Genomic DNA, 20,740 nt, shown 5'->3' on the forward strand with positions numbered 1-20,740 from the left:
TTATAAAAGAGTGAGAAAATAAACCTTGCATTATTCTGAAGTCATAACCATTCAAATACAAATACTAATTATCTGTTGATTAAATATTTGTATCATGTATGGTTTTTTGTTTGTTTTGTTTGTTTGTTTTTGTTTTATGCCTCCGAGGAATAGGAGATCTATGTTCTTATTAACAATTAGCGTAAAAACGTAGCACTGTTCACTGAGATTTCAAAGAACCCTGCAAAAAGCAGAGAAAGGTGAGGAGCTTGTTTAGAGTGTCACAGCAGACCAGCGTCTAAAGTATTCTGCTCGTGGCCTGGTGCTTCCCAACATCTTTGGGTCTGGGCTGCATTTTTTTGCATGCTGTATCCTTAAATATGTCACATAGCATTGCCTTGCACAGTGAAATCGTGTGGATTTTTCATTGTTGCTTCTATGACTGTGAACTTGGTGGAAGAGTGTTGTGAAAGCTGACAAAAGCAGAAAGTTAGGGTGGAATAGGACAGTAGTTCACTGGCTGAGGGGCTTAATCTCAACCTCATTAGAAAGCCAGCACATTTAACACAATTGCCACTGTTTAATTAGGAGGCATTTAAGGCTAAATATTCAAGGGAGGTGTTTCAGATTGGATCTGTGGTGCGACACAAAAAGGCAAGAAAAGCTTCTGCCCTGACAAGAAGCTGTGGAAACTTGCAGTCTTGTGAGCAGTGGAAGTTTAAAGGTATAGGCAGGCACGAACTCTTCCAGCAGCTGGGCTGGTTAGCTTAAACTGTCTAAGTAGTAACACCACTCCAACTTCAAGTGGCTTCAGGAGTGTTTCTATAAGCAAGCTCTGCCAGCAAATGTGAGGGAGCAGCAACCTCTGAAAAGAAGTGATGATCAACAGCTGGGCTGTAACCTTCCCCTGGCATGTCTGCATCCAGCAGGGAACATCTGTCCAAAGCCCGACTTCCAAAATTAACAGAACAAAGGTATAGTTTGTTTAACAAAATTGCTCGTATTAGCTAAATAATGGAATGTGCTTTGATTCTGCTGATGCCAGAACCACCCAACTTTTACTTTCCTTACTTAATTAGAATTAATTTATTCGGAAAGCTCTTTTTTGTTTGTTTGTTTGCTTTTGTTTAAGTAAAGAAAATAGAGCTTAGGTCATTTCAGGGGCTTTTAGCTTAGGAAAACACTTTGATGATACTCAGAATTTTTGTTTTTCATCAAGCTGTGTAAGGGTCAAGATGATGTGTAAAAACTATTTAATGATAAAATTCTCCAAAAGCACATCAAGATTTATTTGGTGTCTTTTAGACATGCCAAGCAGATGGGAGTATACACTGCTCCCATTAAGTGTTTGAGGTTTAAACACAGGCTCTTAAAAAATGATAGCAGTGCTAGAGACTTTTGCTTTCTGCTTTTCAAGTCTTACTGGATACTGGTATCCATTAATTTCTTTACTGCTAAAATGGCATCGTGAACTTTAGGTAGACACATTGCTCTTTTGATTTAAAAATGACCGAAACAGCACACACAACATTCACAGTACCATATGAAAAGTCAGTGGTGGTTCTCAATGTCAGTAATCTGGATTCAGGTGCTGTTTTCATAAATAAATGGGAACCAAGCTTGGAAAGTGAGGGCAAGTGATCCATGAAAATAACTCCCCCCTTGACACATGGAGGGCACTCCCTGAGAGTTGTTCTACCTGTACTGGTGCCTATGACAGTAGAGCACCTGCCAAAGAGCTACAAGATCAAGTTGAGTGCTGATTTTTGCACATCGTTCTTTTGGGCATTCCTTGTTTAAATCATGTGTTTGTTGGACGTAAAATAAGCCAATGTTGAACAATCCTCGAAATAGCACAGACTTTAAGAAAGTGTATTTTCTTATACAAAAGGACACAGGCAGAAAAGGCCCTGTGAATACATCATCTACCACAAGAACACGAATATGTAATTTGATGGTATGTTTCTGTGGACAAGAGGAGAGAGGTTATTTTAAACTTCTCTTTCTTATCTCCTAGCTTTGAGGTTATAGCTGTTGTATATATAGTTATAAATATAGTTATATTTGAGGAAATACCCTAAATGTCATTTATTCCTTTCTGTGCTTTTTCGAATAAGAGTTTTGAAAGCAACAAGCAACATCTTGAGGGGAAAAAAAAAGAAAAGGGTATCTGAAAACTGTTATGATTACGGCACATGGTGAAATAAGAATGAAAGTAAAAGAAATGAGATAAACAATGGCTACTGAGAAGGCTCGTATGGAACTGCTGAGTGAGGATTACTGATGCTTGGAGTTAAGTAATTATGAAACTTAGTGGAGATGAGCTGTCACGAGATCTCTAATTAGATAGTGGAGTCATGTTTCCTACATGCACCAAGAAGTGGTGTTATGTAAGATTTGGTAGGTTGTGCTCCCAATGAAAATATATTGACTGCTAAAAATACATGGAAAGTTTTTTTTTTTTTTTTGGCTTGTTGGTGTAATCTGTCCGATTTTAGGTTATATTCAGCACAGTCATGAAGGAAAGCAAAGTTTTTGTATTATCTGGAGAGCTGAGAGGTGGGTAGACACCCAGTAGGTAGGGTTGCATCACGGTTTCCATTGTGTTGATTCTGCCATTTGGTGGAAGATGATCAAATTAACACCTCATCCTAACTGCTCCACTTTGCAAAAATGATTGATAAAAAAACATTCATTTTTTGTAACTGTTTAAAAAATATCCTTTTGCACGAACCTGTATTGTTTTATTCTCTATTGCTTTGCCCGTAGGTGTTGCTTTAGAAATATGTGTATTTTTTATACTGCAAGGTGTTATTGGCTTCCGTCAGGTTATTCTTAAATATGTAGAAAGTCATGGACCTGGGTAAAGACAGAATGTTGTAAACAGCTTTCCTTCATGCTAAACGATAGAAATATTTGAACAAGTTTTTATCTGCTTGCAGGAAGGCAGTAATCAAGCAAAGCAAAAGCTGGGCAGAATGAGGCCATGCAGTCTGAGACAGTGGTTCCAAATGCAGCAGTTGGTGTGAGCACAAGGAATAAGTAAGATAACAAGCTGTAAGCATGATTTACAAGCATGCAGAGAGGCGAGACCCTTTGGGCCTTATGACTCACTGGACGGGGAGGCTTGGGCATGCTAAACAACGAAAGTGGCTGTTAGGGTGTGATTTTTACTTTGTGTGTTTATGTACTTTGCAAATGGTGTTGCACAAAATATGACCACAGTAAACACCTGCATCTCATTACTTCACATCAGCACTTTCTTCTTTCTAACTGATGTATCTGGATGTCAAGTCATGGCAAGAAACAATAATGAAATATTCAGTTTCAGAAAGAATTTGCAATACAACAGCCAGAGAAGCAAAATTAAATTTTTTCTTATCCTTGACACGGAAATGGAAATTATATAGGCCACTCTTTGTTGTCGATCACTCTTTAAAGAAACAGTTGACTGCTGTTTTAAGAAAGCTTATCTGTTACTTAGCAGAAATACTGAACAGCTCAAAGATACAAATGTACATGAAGAACAGAATGATGTTTACATAGCTAAAGAGTGTCCAATTAGGCAAGATAACCCTTCACATTGATACAATCCTATCCAGGTATTTACCTGAGAATGAGTTTGTGCTGCAATAAATCCCAGCAAATTAGCTGCAAACAGCATCTGTGGAAAAGGCATGATCTGGCAAAGTTCTGGGTGGGTGCACTCAAAAGTTTGTAGTTGATTGTAAGCAAGCCTGGGACAGTAATTAACCATGAGGAAGTTAAAAAGGAAAAAAACGAGCAGCACATGAGTGCTAAGAATGTTATCAAAACACACCTAGAGAAAACAGTGTTCTTTTATCATTATTTTATTAATAATATCTATACATATTTATTACAGGGGCCAAAATGTCTTGTGTAATGAATAGCTGGGGTTACCAGTGGGAGCTGTATGTGATTCTGAGGTCTGATGGCAGCATCTTAAATAGAAAATGCACTGTATTGTAACAGCAGTTAAAATAATAGTGAATGCAGGAATGAAAAACGGGTGCAAGCTGTAACACGTCTGCATCAAAGTCAGCAAGGAAGAGGCATGTTGTACCCAGTGTTATTTGTGAAATAGAACATGGTCATACAATTAAAGGCTTCTGTCATAACAGATACATGTAGGAAAAGCACTTCAACCTTGATACTCTCTTCATATCCCAGGCATGATGAGCCACCCTTTTTTTTTTTTTTTTTTTTTTTTTTTTTTTTTTTTGTCTTAATGTGCCAGCAGCCCCATTGAAGTTATAGAACAAAATGAAAAGTCATGGTATGATCTGTTCTGTAATAATTGCAAAACACAGATCTTCAGGAGAAGGATGCTCAAGAACTGTGAAATAACATTTATTACACCAGGGTCGGGGGTATGGAGAACATTGTCATAGGCTCCAGCTCAGACAGTTCTTGTTTAAATCTGTCGCATGTGAGTGGGGCACTTAAAGGCATGCTAAACGCCAAGCGTATGAAACCTTGTTGGATATTATAAGCATGAACTGAATCAGGTGTAATCAAGACGCTTACATGCATCTTGCCCTCTTTCAGCTCTATTAGTCTGCTGTCTGGGAGACTTACTGCGAATAAGGGAAATTTGGCAGTGGGGCTGGCTTCCTACACTGGTAAGTTGTAACAGACACCTTGGTGATGCTGCCTGTTAATTTAAAGAGCATTTAACACTTAATCATGCTTGTATCGCACCAGCCAGGAAGGACACTGCTTTCTGCAACCTCTAATTGGGTGCCATCAGTAATGTAAGCCTAAGATCGTCCCAGTCAGCAACTGTACTGCCTAATCAGCACAAGCCTGTGCCCACTGGGGATCAGACATAGATAAGCGGAAAAGAGGGAGAGAGATCTGAACACATCTACGAGATGAGCAGCATGTCAGTAGTGTAGAGGATGTCTAGATTTATGTGCTTTTTTGGCAGTGCTAGTGAGCTATTAATCATTTCTCATGAATAGGGCTCTTGTAAATCAGAGGTAGGAAACACATTTCATGGATAATCATGGCAAAAATGTCAGCTTTGCTATTTGGTCATATGCTGATAGGATGCTTAGCACTGGAGCAGACGCAATCACACACACAAAATCAAAACAGTACTCTCCTTACATGATAGGTAGAAAGCAGGAAGACACAAGATAGGTGAACTTTTCATCAGGATTTGAAAAGTAGGGAGCTATTGTGTAATAAAGGGAGACCAATCTTTTTTCTTTTTAATTATTTTATTATTATTTTTTAGGTAAAGCTTTGCTGAAGGACTCAGGATTGAGTTCTAGTCAGCATCTGGGTATAATACAATACATATAAAAAGACACACTCTGCATCATTTTAACAGCTGGCTGATCAGTTCATGGTCTTCCTTTACTTTTATTGCCCTGCAGTTTACTGTATATGGCCCTTATGTGCAAATACCTCATTAGTCACTGGGTTGCATGTTTTGTGAAGTATATGGAAAATACTGTCAGAATTAAATATTGTCAGGATAATGAGCTAAAGGGTTTTAGCTTTATCACTAAAGGCAATGTTAATGGTGAATAAAGCAGTGGAAAAAATGGTGAATAAAACAGCCGGAAAGCAAAAAGCAGAGGATTCCCCCTTCAACTTGTGCAAGGCAACCAGCTCTTGTGTATTAAACACATTGCTCAAGGACTGACATTTAGAGAGCTCTGGGAAGTGCATTCTGCGTGAGGGAGGCGAAGGAGAAAGCCTCACCCAGGGCTTTTCAGTACATTACTTGCTGGAACCAGTCAGAGCTGAAAATCTCAGTGCCTAAATCGGGATTAATACAAAATACTTCTTAGGTTAAATGTGGTGGTGTCCTCAGTGTGCTTTTGGCTTAAGAAACTGCCGAATGCTCATTTCCTAAAGGGAGTGGTGTGCCCCCCCGCACCCAGTTTGCTCCATCGGCCTCCAGTTTCTCTATAAATTAGCACCGCACAGAAAGTGAAGTGCTGTGTAACTTGTCCAAGTTAATGCTGGTCATGCCTGCACGAGGGAATGGAGTAGTAAATCATGGAGCGAGGCCGATAGTGCCAGCTGAGTACCACCGCGTTTTCAGACACGTCTCCTGGTTTTGGGAGCGACTTTGAGTAGCGTCCGTAGGAATCTTGCTCTTCACGGGGGCTGACGGGTGACTCTCCTGCATGGCCAACCCCAACAGGCTGAATTAACAACCTGTGGGAGATTTTTAACTGCATTTCCTGGGAGTTGTGGGAAGAAAGTCCAGGCGCTCGAAACTCCCTGGGAAATGGCCATAAATCCCCATGAATCACAACCACTTTTAAATCCTTTTTCAAATTAGAAGTCAGGGTTTTTGCTCAGGGAAAAAAAAAATAGTGCTTTGAAAAGTACTCATGACTTAGCTTGTCAATGAAACTATCCCAACAGTGACTGGTGCGGGTATTTTCCTGTATTTGGGTCAGCCCAAGACAAATTGGATCAGAGGAGGCTTGAGAGGGACATGTGCTGGCTCCATAGGCATAGCTGCCTTCGGTGCAGTTGGTGGCGTGCTGAGCGCCGCAGACACTCCGCGATTCCTCGCCTCTCCCCTTAAATGACATTGATTCAATTGCACTGGAGAATTTTCTTTTACAGGGCTAGCATGCAGGCTCGTGTTTTTAGGGGGATTTTATTATTGCTTTAATTCTTGTCGTTTTCAGGGTTGTGAAGCTTAGGGGAAATGTATTACAGCTACGGGGATGAATTTGTCCTCAGATAACTTTTATCCACCAGAAGGGGTGATTTCAGCATGCTTGGCTTCTCAGACAGTCTTAATTCACTGTTGCCTGGCAGTGGGGAATCAGAGAAGAGAGAACGACTCTCCTCTCCTTCTCCCCGTTATTTGAAATTCAAAGTGTCCTGTCTACACTTCTTCAGATTTACCGTGTTCCTGTGGTGGCAGTAATTCAGGAAAAATCCAAAAAACAAACAAACAAAGCAGAGAACATACTTCTTCCAGACAGGTATTTCAGCATCCTTTTTTTTTTTTTTTTTTTTTTCCCCATTTTTTTTTCTTTGTCTCTTAAAATTTTACCAGTAGATGTTACTTCATTCATTGATGTGAAATTAATTGTCGAAGGCTCCCAGACCTGAGATACAGCCTTAGAAATTGTGTAGTTTATGTTACCGTTGTCCCAGGAGTGAGGTCCAAATAACAGTGAATTTCTGGGGACGCTGAGAAAGGAATGGAACAAGATTCAGGCTGTTAATATACTATGCTGACCTCATCCTATTGCACTTTTTGGTTTTTGGCTTAGGTGCAGGCTAACACATTTCAGCTGTCCTTTTCCTTTTGCTGGTTTACCAAACCTAATGTCTTCCAGGGTGTGGGTCCGTGAAACAGATGAGCCGCTCTAATTGCTCGCTGCTGCCAAAACTCAGACCTGCTTCTCCTCTCTCTGCTCACGGCCTCAGAGTCCTGCTTCCTTTGCACCGTCTTTCTTGCTCGCTACACATGAGCTGGCAGAGAACTGGTTGCTCCTTTTGCTGAGCTGCACTTCTGCCTGCCCAGTGAGCTGAAGCAGCTCAGGGCTGGTACAGAGGGAGCAGCAAGAGCACGGGGCTGGGAGGAGGGATAGGAGAAATGGAGCTGCTCCTTCCATCGATGGTTTCCATTCGATGTGCCCTGAGAACGCACGTGTGGCTGCCTGCTGGGCACGGTATCTTCAGAAAAAAATTGCTCCGTAGCACTTTTTTAAAAAAAGATTCAGATACTTCTAATGACTTGTTACTCAGGCGCCAAATAGAATACGTAGAGCAGGATATTTTTCATCAACTTCTTATTAAAAAGAATGTAAAAACGTTAATTGATACAAAGTCGTAAAGATCTGGGCCTCCAGTTATTCCCAGAGCCCTCAGGGTGAAATTAACCCTCAAACAGAGGCTTTTCTAAGGCTTTTACAGCATGCCAGTCCCACGGGGAGTCTGAATAAAGATGTATTATGGAACAATTTTACTGTATAATTTTTAAGTGCAGTATCTGCTTGGATCTTTTCAGTCTTCAGCTGACTTATGATCTTACAGTACGTATATCGATCCCTAATATTAGACAGATTGAAAGCTCCAGTGTAAAGCCACGCTAAAAATGTCAACTTGAAAAAAAAAAAGACACACGATAAAGCACTACTTAATACTAAGTGTGTGTGTACGTATATAGTATATAAATGTTTAATACTTACTTATTGTATATGAACCTTACATTAGTTAGGTAGATATACATGATATAACAGAACTCTATATGTATATGCAATGTGTATATATGTGTGACTATAAATTTTTTTCAGCCTTTGTGAGGAAAAGTCAGAGGAGAGAATAGGGTGGTGAATGCTGTGAGTGTGACTTTGTGATACACTGAATAAAGCGTGCTTCCATTCCAGGCTAAAGAAAATATTGCCATGACTTAATATGACATTTCTTACCGAAGAATGTAACTAAAGAACAAGAGTAACTGGTTGTACTTTCTTATAATGCTCCCTGTGATCTGATGCAACTTCTCCTCTGTATGTTTTCTTTAATTTTTATGTTTTATGTGAAAGCTGAACAGACTGAATTTGTTTGTAATTTGGAATTTAAAGCAAGGCTCTTTGTTAAAAGCCCAGAGGAAGTTTCCATATGACTTATGGGCCATTTGGGCTCAATTGAATTTAATGGGTTTCAGCTGCACCTCCACAATGGCTTTGAAGGAAGTGAAGGGAGATCTATAGGTCTTAATTGCTCGAGACTGGCTTGTTTCTCTTGAAAAGGCTGTTTGCAAGAAGCAGGTTGGGCGTATTAAAGAATATATCCTAAAAGAGATGTAGAAACTGCTGTTTGAGGAAGGAGCTAAGATGAAAATAGCTTTAAGACATTACTCAGCAGCTCAACTAGTCAATCTGAACTGGTCCATGCTAAGAGCTGGCACTGCAGTTCTTTCTCGTTTGCTTAAAAATAATCAAATAATTGTGTGTGTGTGAGTGACTGAGCCAAACTTCCTTTACAGTTCTTTCAAGAATGAAATGGAGATCTTGGAACTAACAAGATAAATGAGGCTGAGACCAAAAGAGAAACCCAAACAGATAGTCCCCTTGGCCTCTCTCACGCTGGTTGACAGACATGAGTTTCTGAGTCAGCAGGTGAACCATGACTTTTGAGAGCAGTGGTTTGTTTATTCTTCCACTGTACAAAGCATTTCAGTGGAACAGAGCAAATCTAACTGGGCAAATATCCATTCCTATTTCATATTTCCTTCTCTATGCACACCGCCAGCTGGCCTTATAGATTGTTGTTACTATGTTCGCTAGCATTATCCCAGGCTTCGCATTAGGAAGTGTCTGACCCATAAGAATCTCTTATGACCCCATTTTCCAGGCAGGCAGGAGAACATGTGAGACACATAGTTAAGAATATAAAGGATCTATTGTCTTATTCAAGATAAGCCAAGAGACCGTATTACAGGAAGTTAACCTTTGGTGTACTCTATCATTTTGGCCGGCATCATACAGGCAAGTAGGAAGGGGACATTCTCTTGAGGTACCCAGCAGATGAATGCCAGATGGTACTGTCATAATACACAAAAAATAGCTAAATACCTACTGGTTGTGTTCAGTACAAAAGGAACATTTTTCTTCTTCTGAATCCTGCAGGGCAGAACTCAGACAAGCATCTTAACACAAACATTGCAGTAACTGAAATGTGAAGCTGGAAATCCAAAGAATTCTCCAAAAGCTCTAAATAGCTTTTTAGGCTCGATTCATCTTGGGCCTAATGGATCCTCAAAGGGGAGAATGGTTTATCACAGACAAGCATTTTAAGTACAGCATGTTTACACGGTAGGTAAATGGGAGTTTGTTACATCAAATAGGGAGGCTTGATGACGAACAAAATGACAGAGCTTTGCTGATGAGGCCAGCGCTTCCTGCATTGTCTGGCTGAGTAGATCCAATCCCCAGTGCAGAGCCCATGTGCCTGTGTCAAATTGAGGGTTTACTTTTCTGTGGGGAAGTTTCTTCCTTGGTGGTTTCAGAATCTCAGTCAGGAATCCACAGAGAAAAATCTCAGGCTGCTGTCATCATCATCACAGTGGCTTCTGCCGTACAGCAGTGCCTAGCTGAGGGGAAACGTGTTTACTTTTCCCATGTTAAAATACGTCCATTTCAATTTCCATGCAAGATTATAAGAACAAAAATATGCTGCCCTTTAGGGGAATGGCATTTGGCTAAATACCATGCGTTGCTACAAACCTTAGATGTGAAGGGCCACATGCAAACATTTACATAGAAGAGCATTATCGATGTGGGGCTGGGTCTCGGTCCTACAGGAAACATATTTCTGACAGCCTGTCCGTTTCAGGCAATGAAATTTATTGCCGTCAGATAGGGGCCGGGTAGGTAGGTGTGGTGCTGTGACAGAAAGTGAACAGTTAGCTCTGCCCTTCATCTCTGGTCCCTAAATCCTCTCCACCAGGCTTTGTACGGCTTGTTTTCACAGCAGCTGAGCTCACCTCGTTTGCTAAAGCAGCACGCTTGTGTATGCATGCCTCAGTTATGACTGTTATTACTGTTCTATATTTTGGCCTGTGCAAGGGCAGAGGAGTCTTCCTCAAAGCTTCCCAGAAATGCTGCTAACATTCGTCTGACCATTGTCTTCAGTGGTTGCATCTTCTTTCATTAGCTAGGATAGCTGGTGTTGAAAACCAAACAGAAGGTAATGACAGACCACAGCGAGCTGTCTGTTGCTGCAGATGGAGGATACCTCTAGGATTTGGGTCAGGAAGCACTTGGCAAGCATCCCTCTGAATTCTTCTCGTCACATGTTGAGGAAGCCTGGCAGGGGTGAAGAAGGAAGCTGAAATATTAAAATGGCTGCAATTGGATTTTGTTGTTGTTTAGCATCAAACCGACTTACAGCGTACCTTGCCAGTTCATTCATAACGCTGCTGTCAGGGGCTTTTCCTGATTCTTTGCATTCAGAACAGAAAAAAAAACGGGAGCTTCTGTCCCATTTAAGTTTGCTAAGGCAAGAAAAACGAGGCTTACTTATGCCCCTTTAGAACTGGACCTCGAAGAGGTACTATAAGAAGTCATTTGTTTTCTTTCAACATAGTTCAGCTTCACACAGGCACACACACATTCAGATGGTTTCCACTTGAAATTCCTCGTCTAATCCAAATAGCTCTCAGCCTTGACTGCTGGGCTGTGAAGGGGCTCCCTCCCCCTTCACCCCTCGTGTCCACAAGTGTGCAGCAAGCCAGGCCTGGGAAGGAAGCTCACTCGCTTCAGTTTGCACACGTTTTTTTTTTTTCTTTCTTTTTTATTTTCAAATGTGCCTTAAAAAGCCTTGACCCCCCCTTTCTCTGCTGTTTGTGAAAAGAGGCGGGGTGATATTTGAGGGACTCCTTCATTACTTTGGAGTCCGTCTTTACCATATGCTCCGCTGTCTCTGGCGTAAGTTTGAGTTTACAAGCCCGCAGAAATAGTTGCTGTGTTTTAAACTGACAATCAGGCCGAGATCCCTGTAGCCTGGAGGGGAAGCAGGAGTGAATTGTACCCTCACATTGCGCTGTACCGTCACTGCTCAGTCTGTGTAAACTAACACGCTGTGTTGTTTATAGTTCTTCAATAGAGTGTTTTAAACAAATACTTTTTTTTTTTTTTCTTCCTTTTTTTAGAACATGAGCTGGTTACATAACATTCAGGATGGATGGATGGTGGCAGAGCTGTTGGACCCTGCTGCATGACACTGTTGGCTTGCAGACTTCTCTGTCCAGGCAGTCCCTTTTTCCTGGGAACGGACAGAAACTGCCAATTCTACGGCACCCTCCTTTGCCAACAAATGGTCCCTTATTGTAACTGAAGCTGCCATGGCTGCAGGCAGGGGAAGAGGATGGTGCTGGCACGAAGCTGGCCTGGAAGATGGGAGAATGCCCATATTTTTGTCCAGGCCCTGGGGATGCTGAGGCTGTATGGCCCTGACGCTTGTCACATTCCTTTGTTTTTGGTGGGGACCTGCAAATCCAATTTGTCAATCACAATGCAGTATATTAGCAGCTTATTTTGTATTCAACCAGTAGGAATTATTTTACAGACAATTCTCCTTTGTCCACATATCATTTAGTGAAATGTTTGGCATGTATATACCTGTCAACCAGAATTCTTTATTTATATTGCCGTACGTAAAATATATACGTATTGCCAACGTAGTCATGTTGCTCATTGACACACATTAAGCACTATAGAGGTACAAAATCACAACATGTCTTGAGGCATATTTAAATATATTGTTTATCTTTTTCTTCAGGGTAAAAGGCTATTTATCTTGTTTCATGTATTCCGTTGTATATTATTGCTGAGAACCATGCAAAATTAAAAAAAAAAAAAAGGCAAATGAAAAGACAAAGTCTTTTGTACAAGAAGCTCACAAATTAAATTTAGATCGAGGTGATGAGTTAGGATAACAAACAGAAGTGGGGCAGTAGGATAAGGAAGGACAAGGGTTACAGACGTAAGATTACATGCAGTCCATGCAGTATGCTCTAATATAGTTCCTTATGCCCTACTCTAGCCAGATGCTGCAGAGAAGTGGCCAAAGATTAGCTCTCAGGGGCAGGCAACTGTCTTTGTGGTGTTTGTTTTTACAGTGCTTAGTTCAATGGGACACTAATCCCCGTTTGAGGTCCCTGAGCGCTGTAGCAATACAAATAATACACACAAAATAGTAGCAATACTATCCCTTGGCCCAACTCCTTTCTTTGTGCTGTGCCCCCTTTTTGGCTGAGCATAATCTAAGAATAAGGAAGGACTGTGCAGCTCCTAGGGATGTAGCCATTATTTTGGGTGTTTATTCTAATCTTTTGAAGTTTGTTCATCCCTTTCAGAAGAGGTGTTTCCACGTGGAAACAAATCTGATGTTAACCTTGTCCTTTCTCCTTTTTTGATACATAATGATATCTGACATGTCTGGATCTGGTGCAGAGTTAAAAATACCGGAAAAGAGGACTAGATAATATCTGGGCATAGTTTGCAGCATGACTTCTGATAAGGAAGGGAGCAGGACAGATGATATTTTTAAGACAGTAGGTCTCCCTACCTGACCAAAGGTTTCTGATTTTGGTGGCTGAACTGAAGCCCAGATTTTAAACTCTTATTCTCTGGTCTACTGAATCCCAGTAGGTCCAGGTCTCTTGCCACCCTGCAAAGCTTGCCTGAAGGTCAAGAGCTTCATGGGCTATGAAAAATACAGTCAGCTCTATTAAGATTATTATGTGCAGTTGGCTCCAATATATGTTCTTTGCAGTTTATGAATAACCTGGAAAAGCCAAACCATCTTTGGAGCTTAGTTTTACATGTGGTCTGAGTCCAGCATTCATGCCTCAGACATGCTTCGAACATATTTTGGCCACATTGTGAGGTGTTAAAGTTTAGCTGAAAAAGAGTTTAAATACTGCTTCTTTACTGGTTTAGGCCCCATAGTGGCCATTGGTCTTTGCTCCTTTACCTGTTATTTCTTCTTTTAAGTCCAACTACCTCCAGAAGCACGAGCTCCCACACAGCTGATAATTCTTATGAATCCAAGTAATGTGGATTTGGGTCCAGAAGATGTGGTCAGTTTGTCTAATTAGCTTCCTATCACCATAGCCAAGGCAAAAATTTAAGGTACAGTGACTCATTTTATAGTCACTCTATATGGCAGTGAATATAGATTGGAAAAATCCTTTGCTTGAGCAAGATGTGTGGTAATATTGTTATGCTATATTAAAGTGCTCTTTAAAAGTAAATTAGATTCTCATGAATGAGAGACTCCTGCCACAGCCAGACCCAACACAGGCAAGGCTCCTCCTTACACAGGACTGCTAAATTCTCCCATGAAGAGGAAAGCCAACACAGCAGCCAAAGGGCTATAGTCTACTCTCTTTCTTTTGTGACCCCTGAAGGATTTGTTTTTTGGTCTTCAGGAAGGATAGAAAAAGCATTAGCTGTGGGGGGAACAACCTATTGGGAACTATGCCTGTTCATCAGGGCTCTGCGTGCACGCCCCTCCATGCCAAACCAAGTTGGTGGATTAAAAAAGGGTCCCGAATATTTAGGGCTTCTCTCATAACTGTTCTGTTTTTCTTGTGGTGCTTCCTCTCAGCCTCCAAAAGTTGCCCCTTAAATGTGGTTTGTGAATGGAAAAAATTATGCACTTTCAAATTCTCTCCTGGGGAATGAGGGCTCATATCTCTCCCTCTCACACTGATACTGTAATTTCACACTTCTTTTTCCCTAGCAGTTGAGCCTCTCCTTGTTATATATGACATGCGTGTTTCATTTTCATTAGGGCTTTTATAGTTTGAGAGGGCTGATGAAGAAGGGAAAGGAAACTGGCCGGGTGGAAGGGCTGCCTCCCGAGGGGAAGCGGCCGCAGGAGGCAGCAGGCTCTCTGGTAGCCCAAACACTGCTGCTTTTGTGCTCCATGCTGCCGCCCTCCCCCAGATGATGCAGGGTTTCACCGACACCAAAACCTGCAGGGAAGACCACAACCTTTGCAACTGCTGTCACAAAGCAATATTTACATGCAGCGGAAAGACACGAGGCTGGAAAGAACAAAGTGTCTGTCAGAAATACCCTCATTTGCCTTGCCATCTCGATGAGACCAGGACCTAAACAGAGAGCCTATTGGCGATTAGCTGAGCTTTTGCTTAAAAGAAGTCCAACGTGATAATCATTGAATGGAAACTAAGCTAAAATAGACAGGGGTCAGGCTCTCCGATGACTTATGATTTCCAGCAGCTAGGCACTAGTCCGTTGTGTCTGAATAATGTCATGTTCTGACAGTGGTTAATTGCCACCCAATTATCAAAACTTTCTGGGCTGATCATCATCTCAGAAGAGCTCACACATTATTAATCTTGTCTTTCACCAGGAGAAGTGCAAGACTTGGAACCCTCTGTGGGGGAGAAGATGGGAATGCTACTCGCTGCATTTCTCAGCTTAACTCGCAGGGCTGAGTGTTTAACTCCTTGAAGAACACTTCGACAATTAACATACAGACTACCTCTTTCCATGCCCACTGGTGGGGTGAGCTCTCAGGCACCTGTGTAATTGCTAATAGTGACTGGTGCTGAACTGTTGGGCCAGCTCCAGAGATAACACTTGAAAGAGGTTGTCTGACTCTGATGTCTGAGCACTGCCACAGAAACTGCAGTTTCTTTATTTTAATTGCTTATGGAACTGGTCATACATATGAAAAGTACTGAACTAATATAATTTAGCTGTAAAGGAAATATTTTTGCATTAAAGTCCACCCCAGACTTAAAAGGTTATTACATAGAAAAATTAAGCTATATACATATATAAGTACAAGCATATATAAGCAAGTATAAGCTCAGATTTTGAATACCTGGAAGATACTTACCTCTGAATGTCTATTACTGATAGCAGTGTAGCACCAGAAGTGCTAAGTGAGTTCTCTGAGCACGACAAATAACGTAAGTTTTGGCCTATAAACTCTGCATTTCCTGAAATGCAGCCCACACTGCTAGTGCAATCAAACTGCCTTTGTATGAAACCCCCATCAGTTCCTTTCCTTCTGCATTCCCACCTTCCTGCCCCTTGGCATTCACGCACACTGAGATATTATTAGAGTTATCTCTGAAGCTGGCCCAAAGAGTTGTACATATTATTTACATCACAACAGAGCCTGGGGGCACCAGGCAGGGCTGGGGGTCTGTTATGCCAGCTGCTATTCAGCCTTTAAGTACAAAGTCTTAGTGTGACCCAAAGAGATTTCTATCTTGAATTTCAACAGGTAGGTGGACAGAGATGATTGCTTCACTGATGCTTCAGACTCTTTATTCAAGTTGCTGTGAGTAGCAGTACTTAAAACCTCCTCCTCTGCTGCAGAGGTGTCACACAAGGCTGTCATATTGAGATATCCTAAATTCATCAGTAGTTGGCAGTGCAGAAACCACAGCAATTGACTGGTGGCTTGTATCACAGACCAGGTAGAATTAAAGTGAACATAAAGACTTCACAAATTCATTTCAATTCACATCTAATGCTCATATTTAAGGCATGTATTTCTTTCTGCCTTAAAATAGGAGAAAACAGCCCTCAAAGTCTCTCAGAATCAACGAGATTTTTAAAACTTTCAATTGGAGAAAACCATCTTTAAGCCATTAAAAGCCATGTTAGAAAGTCAGTCTATGCATCCAAAACACCGGAGACCATCATATGCTAATTGAAGCTTAACAAAACACATAGTATTACCAAGTCTAATTGTACAGTCCAGCTATTAGGAGCTTTACCTCTGGCTGTTCTCCATCCTGCTTTCAAGCTACATCCTTTCCTTTCATCTTATTCTACACAACATGAAACAGGTGAGCTGTTCCCTTTATATAGCTCAGGGCTCTGCTCACATGACTCTCAGAGCTTGGTATCTTCATTTAATCAGTTAAAAGAATCGGAATAATCAGAGATCTTTCATGATCTCCATGCCAGAATCTAATTCTGTTAAGCATTCAAAGCCTACCAAGTTCAAAAAAAAAAAAAAAAAAAAAAAAAAAAAAGAGAGAAGGAAAAATTAATTCTTTTTTTTCCTATGAATATCTACTTTGAAAAGCTGCCCTGGGGGGTACACTTGTAGTTTAGGAGCCTATCTCTCACAAATCACCCATGTACCACAGCTAGCAAGTTCCAGAAAAAAAAGAGAACTCCAGTGCTTTTTATTGTCAAGGCAACACTGTGGTTTCTTCATCCCATTTGTTCATGCATAGATAGTAACAGCATCCACTTTTTATCTGATTCCATTTGAATTATTGTCTTGACTTAACTGCCACTGATTTCTTATAGGAAAGAACAAGTGGTTTAGGGTTATCTTACCCAGTAACAACTTTTGTCAGCAAAGAAATGGTGATACTTCCCCCAAAGTCTGTGTTTGGTGCCCTACCACTGGATTAGATGACAGTGCCAATAAGTTAAACTGAATAGAGCCGTGATTTTCATTTTGGGGGTCTTTTGAGTGCATGGGTGGGACTGGTGAATTATTTTTAAGGGGTATGTGAAAGGTAACTCAGATAAGGCAGGCTCATGACAATAGGCTTAAATTTGCATGAAGGGAGCCTGAAGTGCCCCTGGAAAATGCTGTGTGGTCCGGAGACTGGAAAAGATTAAAGCCCTGGGGCCACACTATCTGCTCTGATTTAGGAGCTTGCTGATCCACGGTTGTGTGTGTTATCTGTTGTGCCATTCTTTCTCCAGCACAAGATTAGCCTTGCATTCTCGCATATGGGTATCTCCCAGACCTCCTCTCACCAAGGCCATCTGACCCCCGAGAGATCAGATATTGCCCTGCTGGCATCCAGCAGTTCTGTTTCTGTCCATATTTTTCTTCACATCATGAGATGACCTGATATTTGTTTGTGTGTGTGAATGTCCTGGTAAATGGCAGGTTCCAGGATGAGGCCTCTGAGAAGCCACCGCAGCACCTCACATGTAAGGCAAATATTTCCTGCCCTTCCTGTGTTCCCATAAACATAATCAGGGAGTTAATTTATTTAATTTCTATAAAGATCTGTGTAAGGGAGGCCTAAGATGTTTGTTAGTACGAAAATAAATAAAAGGTGGGGGGTGAGGTGGGGAGAAGAGTGTGATTGTGAGGCAAAAAGCTGTATTTACCGCACAGAGAAGTACATGATGATGGTTTTGCTGTGAGTTCTTCTGCTCTGTGAAGTCACTTTTGAGTATGTGGTGAAGGGGTGATCCACACCACGTAAATGAGGTTGGTAAAGACCTCTGGAGAGCGTCTGGTCCAACTTCTTGGTCCAGACAGGGTATGACTTCAAAGTGCGTCCAATCAAGTGTTAAATATCTCCACAAATGGAGATTCCAAAACAGGCTGACAAATGGTCAACATGGGGCAAAAGTTACTTCCCTCAGCCTGTGGCTACACACTTGCTAAAACAGACCAGTGCCTGGGGCTGTATAACAAAGAGAAGAGGAGGTAAGCATACGTTAAGGAGGGGTATGCTGTCAGGACACCGAGGTAACACGGCTACACATGCTTCCATCACAAGTAGGGTGGCATTCAGCAAACAGAGTGTCTGCTCACAGCTTTCTACCCCACCCTGCTTTTCAGACAGCTGAGATGCTTGTGAATCACTGCGGTTCAAAAAGAGGGAAGTTTGCTTTTGCTTGCCATCGCTGTGAGCTGCAGCACTCAGATGATTCACAAAGGCTCAAACCTCCCAGGCCCAGGGGCTGGGTATCCCACTGGGGCAGTAACACCAGACGCTGCAGCTCATCTGTGTATGAGAGGTCTCATGTGGGCTGTGGGAGCTGGTGGGATTTGAATTAAAACCTTAGTGTCTTTACATCCTATTCTATCCTATCTTGCTTTACATCTTATTCCTTCATTCCTCTGCATTCACCCCGGAAGCTGTCAGGGAGCACGTTAACTGATTTTTATTTTCTTTTGGCTAACTTGTTATAGGATTTGGCTGGAGAACTGTTGTGGGGAATTGTGTGGAGGGGAGTTCTCTCTGTTCTCCTAGCTCAGTTTAGGAAATGTGGCGAGATCACAGAAGAGTAGGCAAATTACTTCGTCAAGCAGTAGGCAGATTTCATATGGGTCATCACAGGAGTTCCAACCTTAATGCTACCACTAGCAACAGCCTTACAAGAGCTGCGAACTATTTGGCAGAAACCTGGCAGTTTTGTAACCAAACTCCAATTGTGCAGGGAAATCCAGCCTTGTGCCCTTTTTTCTGATACTGTTTTGCTGTTGCGAGAAGCAATGCATATGGAGGTCCATTAGAGCCTAAGGCTATTGTTGATGTAGTCTTGACTCATTCTTGGCACTCTTTCTTCATCTTCCTTCGATAGCTCAGCTGGTAGAGCGGAGGACTGTAGGCTGTCTGTAGAAAGAAATCCTTAGGTCGCTGGTTCAATTCCGGCTCGAAGGAAAGGTTTTGGAGATTTTTTTAAAATATTATTTATTTTTATTATTTATTATTATTATTATTTTTATTTGTTGTCTTTCAGTTATTTCTGGAATTTACAACTTTGCAAAACTGCCCTTTCCATCCATATGCCACTCCAGGCCCCATAAGAAATTTGCTCTACTTTGTTCCTCTACCACTTTCAAAGATTTCATTTTTCCTACCTGCCTTGTTGACTCTGTCTGATTCTTACAGCAATGGTGTGTTGACCTTTGCCACATGTCTAGCTAATTTGCTGATGCACATTGACTGGGCTTCTTTCTGCAGGGGCTCAACACCTTCCACAGCCCCTTGTCAGCTGGAACAGACCTGCACTGTGGAGCTGGCAGAGCCTCTTGTAGCTGAGCTGGGCGTGGAAAACAGGAGGAGGTCCAGGTACTGAGGGTTTTGAAGAGGAGTAGAATAAGAGAGATGGTGAAAAAAATGTTTTCTTGTTGACAGGTACTCCACAGTCATTCAGGTCCAGGTATTTGTCTGTGACAGTCACTACATGCTGCTGTTATCCATGGCCTTGTGAGAGATTTGTGAATACCACCAGGTACACCACTTGGAGCTGTATAATTCCCATGCACTGCTCATTTCAGTGAAGAATTATAAAGTTTGTGTCTGGTGACAAAGGAAATGGGTAAGAAAGACGCATATGAAAGAAACCCATAGACAAGGTTAACAAGGCATTCTAAGAACTCATTCATACAGAAACCAAAATGAGAAACTTTCTGAGAATAGAAAACAGGACACTGAGAATATGTAAAGAAAATTTTGTTTCACACAGGAAACTGACTCATGGAACTCACTTTCACAAGACACAATCAACTCTGAGAGGTCTGTAAGAAGCTTTATTAAAGAAAAGATTATACATTTTCAGATGTTTACATTAGATGAGACAACAGTAGGGATTGAAATCCCAAAGCTCATGCAAAGCTTCTCATGCAAAGCATCTCCTCATGCAAAGCACAGTGCTAAGACAAACAAAGACAGAAGGAGATGGCATCTTTGCTTACCTTTCATTGTGTTTTAAATATACTTAGGATTTTTAATAAGAAATATTTGCTAGAAGTGGGGTCAAATGCATCAAGGAACCAATACTAAGGTAGAATGAATAATCAGGGGATTATATGTAATTCCAGTATTTTATAAGTATATGTGCTTTTTTTTTTTTTTTTTTTTTTTTTACTAATTAACATTGGATCAATGACCATTGATCATAGGAGAACATCAGATTCTTTGTCCTTCTAAATCCAGCTGCATTAATTCCTCTTCAGCCTGCATAGCAATACACACTTATAACCTCATAACCATAATGGGTTTTCAGCACAGGACACGGGGGAGGCAGGTTTGCATCTCCCCTGAACAGCACAACAGGCTCTTCAGGCCCTGTGGGACAGGCTTTGCGTTTATTGCTCCATAGGTACTCCCACAGCAGGATGGGGTTGTAAAGACAAGGGTGGGAAAGGGAAGCAGCCTCCTTTACAGTGCTGCCTACACTCCCAGGGAGGAGGCGGCACAACAGCGGCATCTCAGGTGGGAATCTGGCAGTCCCATTAGAGAGGGGAGGAGGAGGAGAAGGGTGTGAGCCTGGGTGACAACTCAGGTGCATTTGCAAACAGCCTGGCCTACAAATCTGTCCCATGGCTCCTGGGACAGTTTTCCTCCTTGCCACGCACCTTTTGTGGTCCCGGTGAGCAATAACATGAAGTGGGAGCCGTTCTAAATGAGCGCAATCCGTGACTCATGCACTTAATTGCTGCAATGCGTGTGATGCTTTTGATTAAAAATACGCCAATA

The 20,740-nt window shown here is 41.6% G+C and overlaps 1 long non-coding RNA gene and 1 other non-coding gene across 3 annotated transcripts in view; both read left to right on the forward strand.

Moving 5' to 3' along the window:
* LOC110353471 (uncharacterized) overlaps positions 1 to 20,740 on the forward strand; it is a 73,411-nt gene that overhangs the window by 19,269 nt on the left and 33,402 nt on the right. The window contains exon 1 of one of the 2 annotated variants that reach the window (XR_011806869.1): positions 20,280 to 20,633. The exons of the other annotated variant lie outside the window; for it this stretch is intronic. This is a non-coding gene — a long non-coding RNA (uncharacterized lncRNA). Of the gene's footprint in view, positions 1 to 20,279; positions 20,634 to 20,740 lie in introns of those variants that run through there. 2 annotated transcript variants of the gene reach the window in all.
* TRNAY-GUA (transfer RNA tyrosine (anticodon GUA)) lies at positions 18,830 to 18,919 on the forward strand. The gene is given in 2 exon segments: positions 18,830 to 18,866; positions 18,884 to 18,919. It is a non-coding gene; the product is annotated as a tRNA-Tyr (tRNA).

This window comes from Anas platyrhynchos, chromosome 2, assembly GCF_047663525.1.
Source record: "Anas platyrhynchos isolate ZD024472 breed Pekin duck chromosome 2, IASCAAS_PekinDuck_T2T, whole genome shotgun sequence".
Taxonomy (NCBI): Eukaryota; Metazoa; Chordata; class Aves; order Anseriformes; family Anatidae; genus Anas; species Anas platyrhynchos.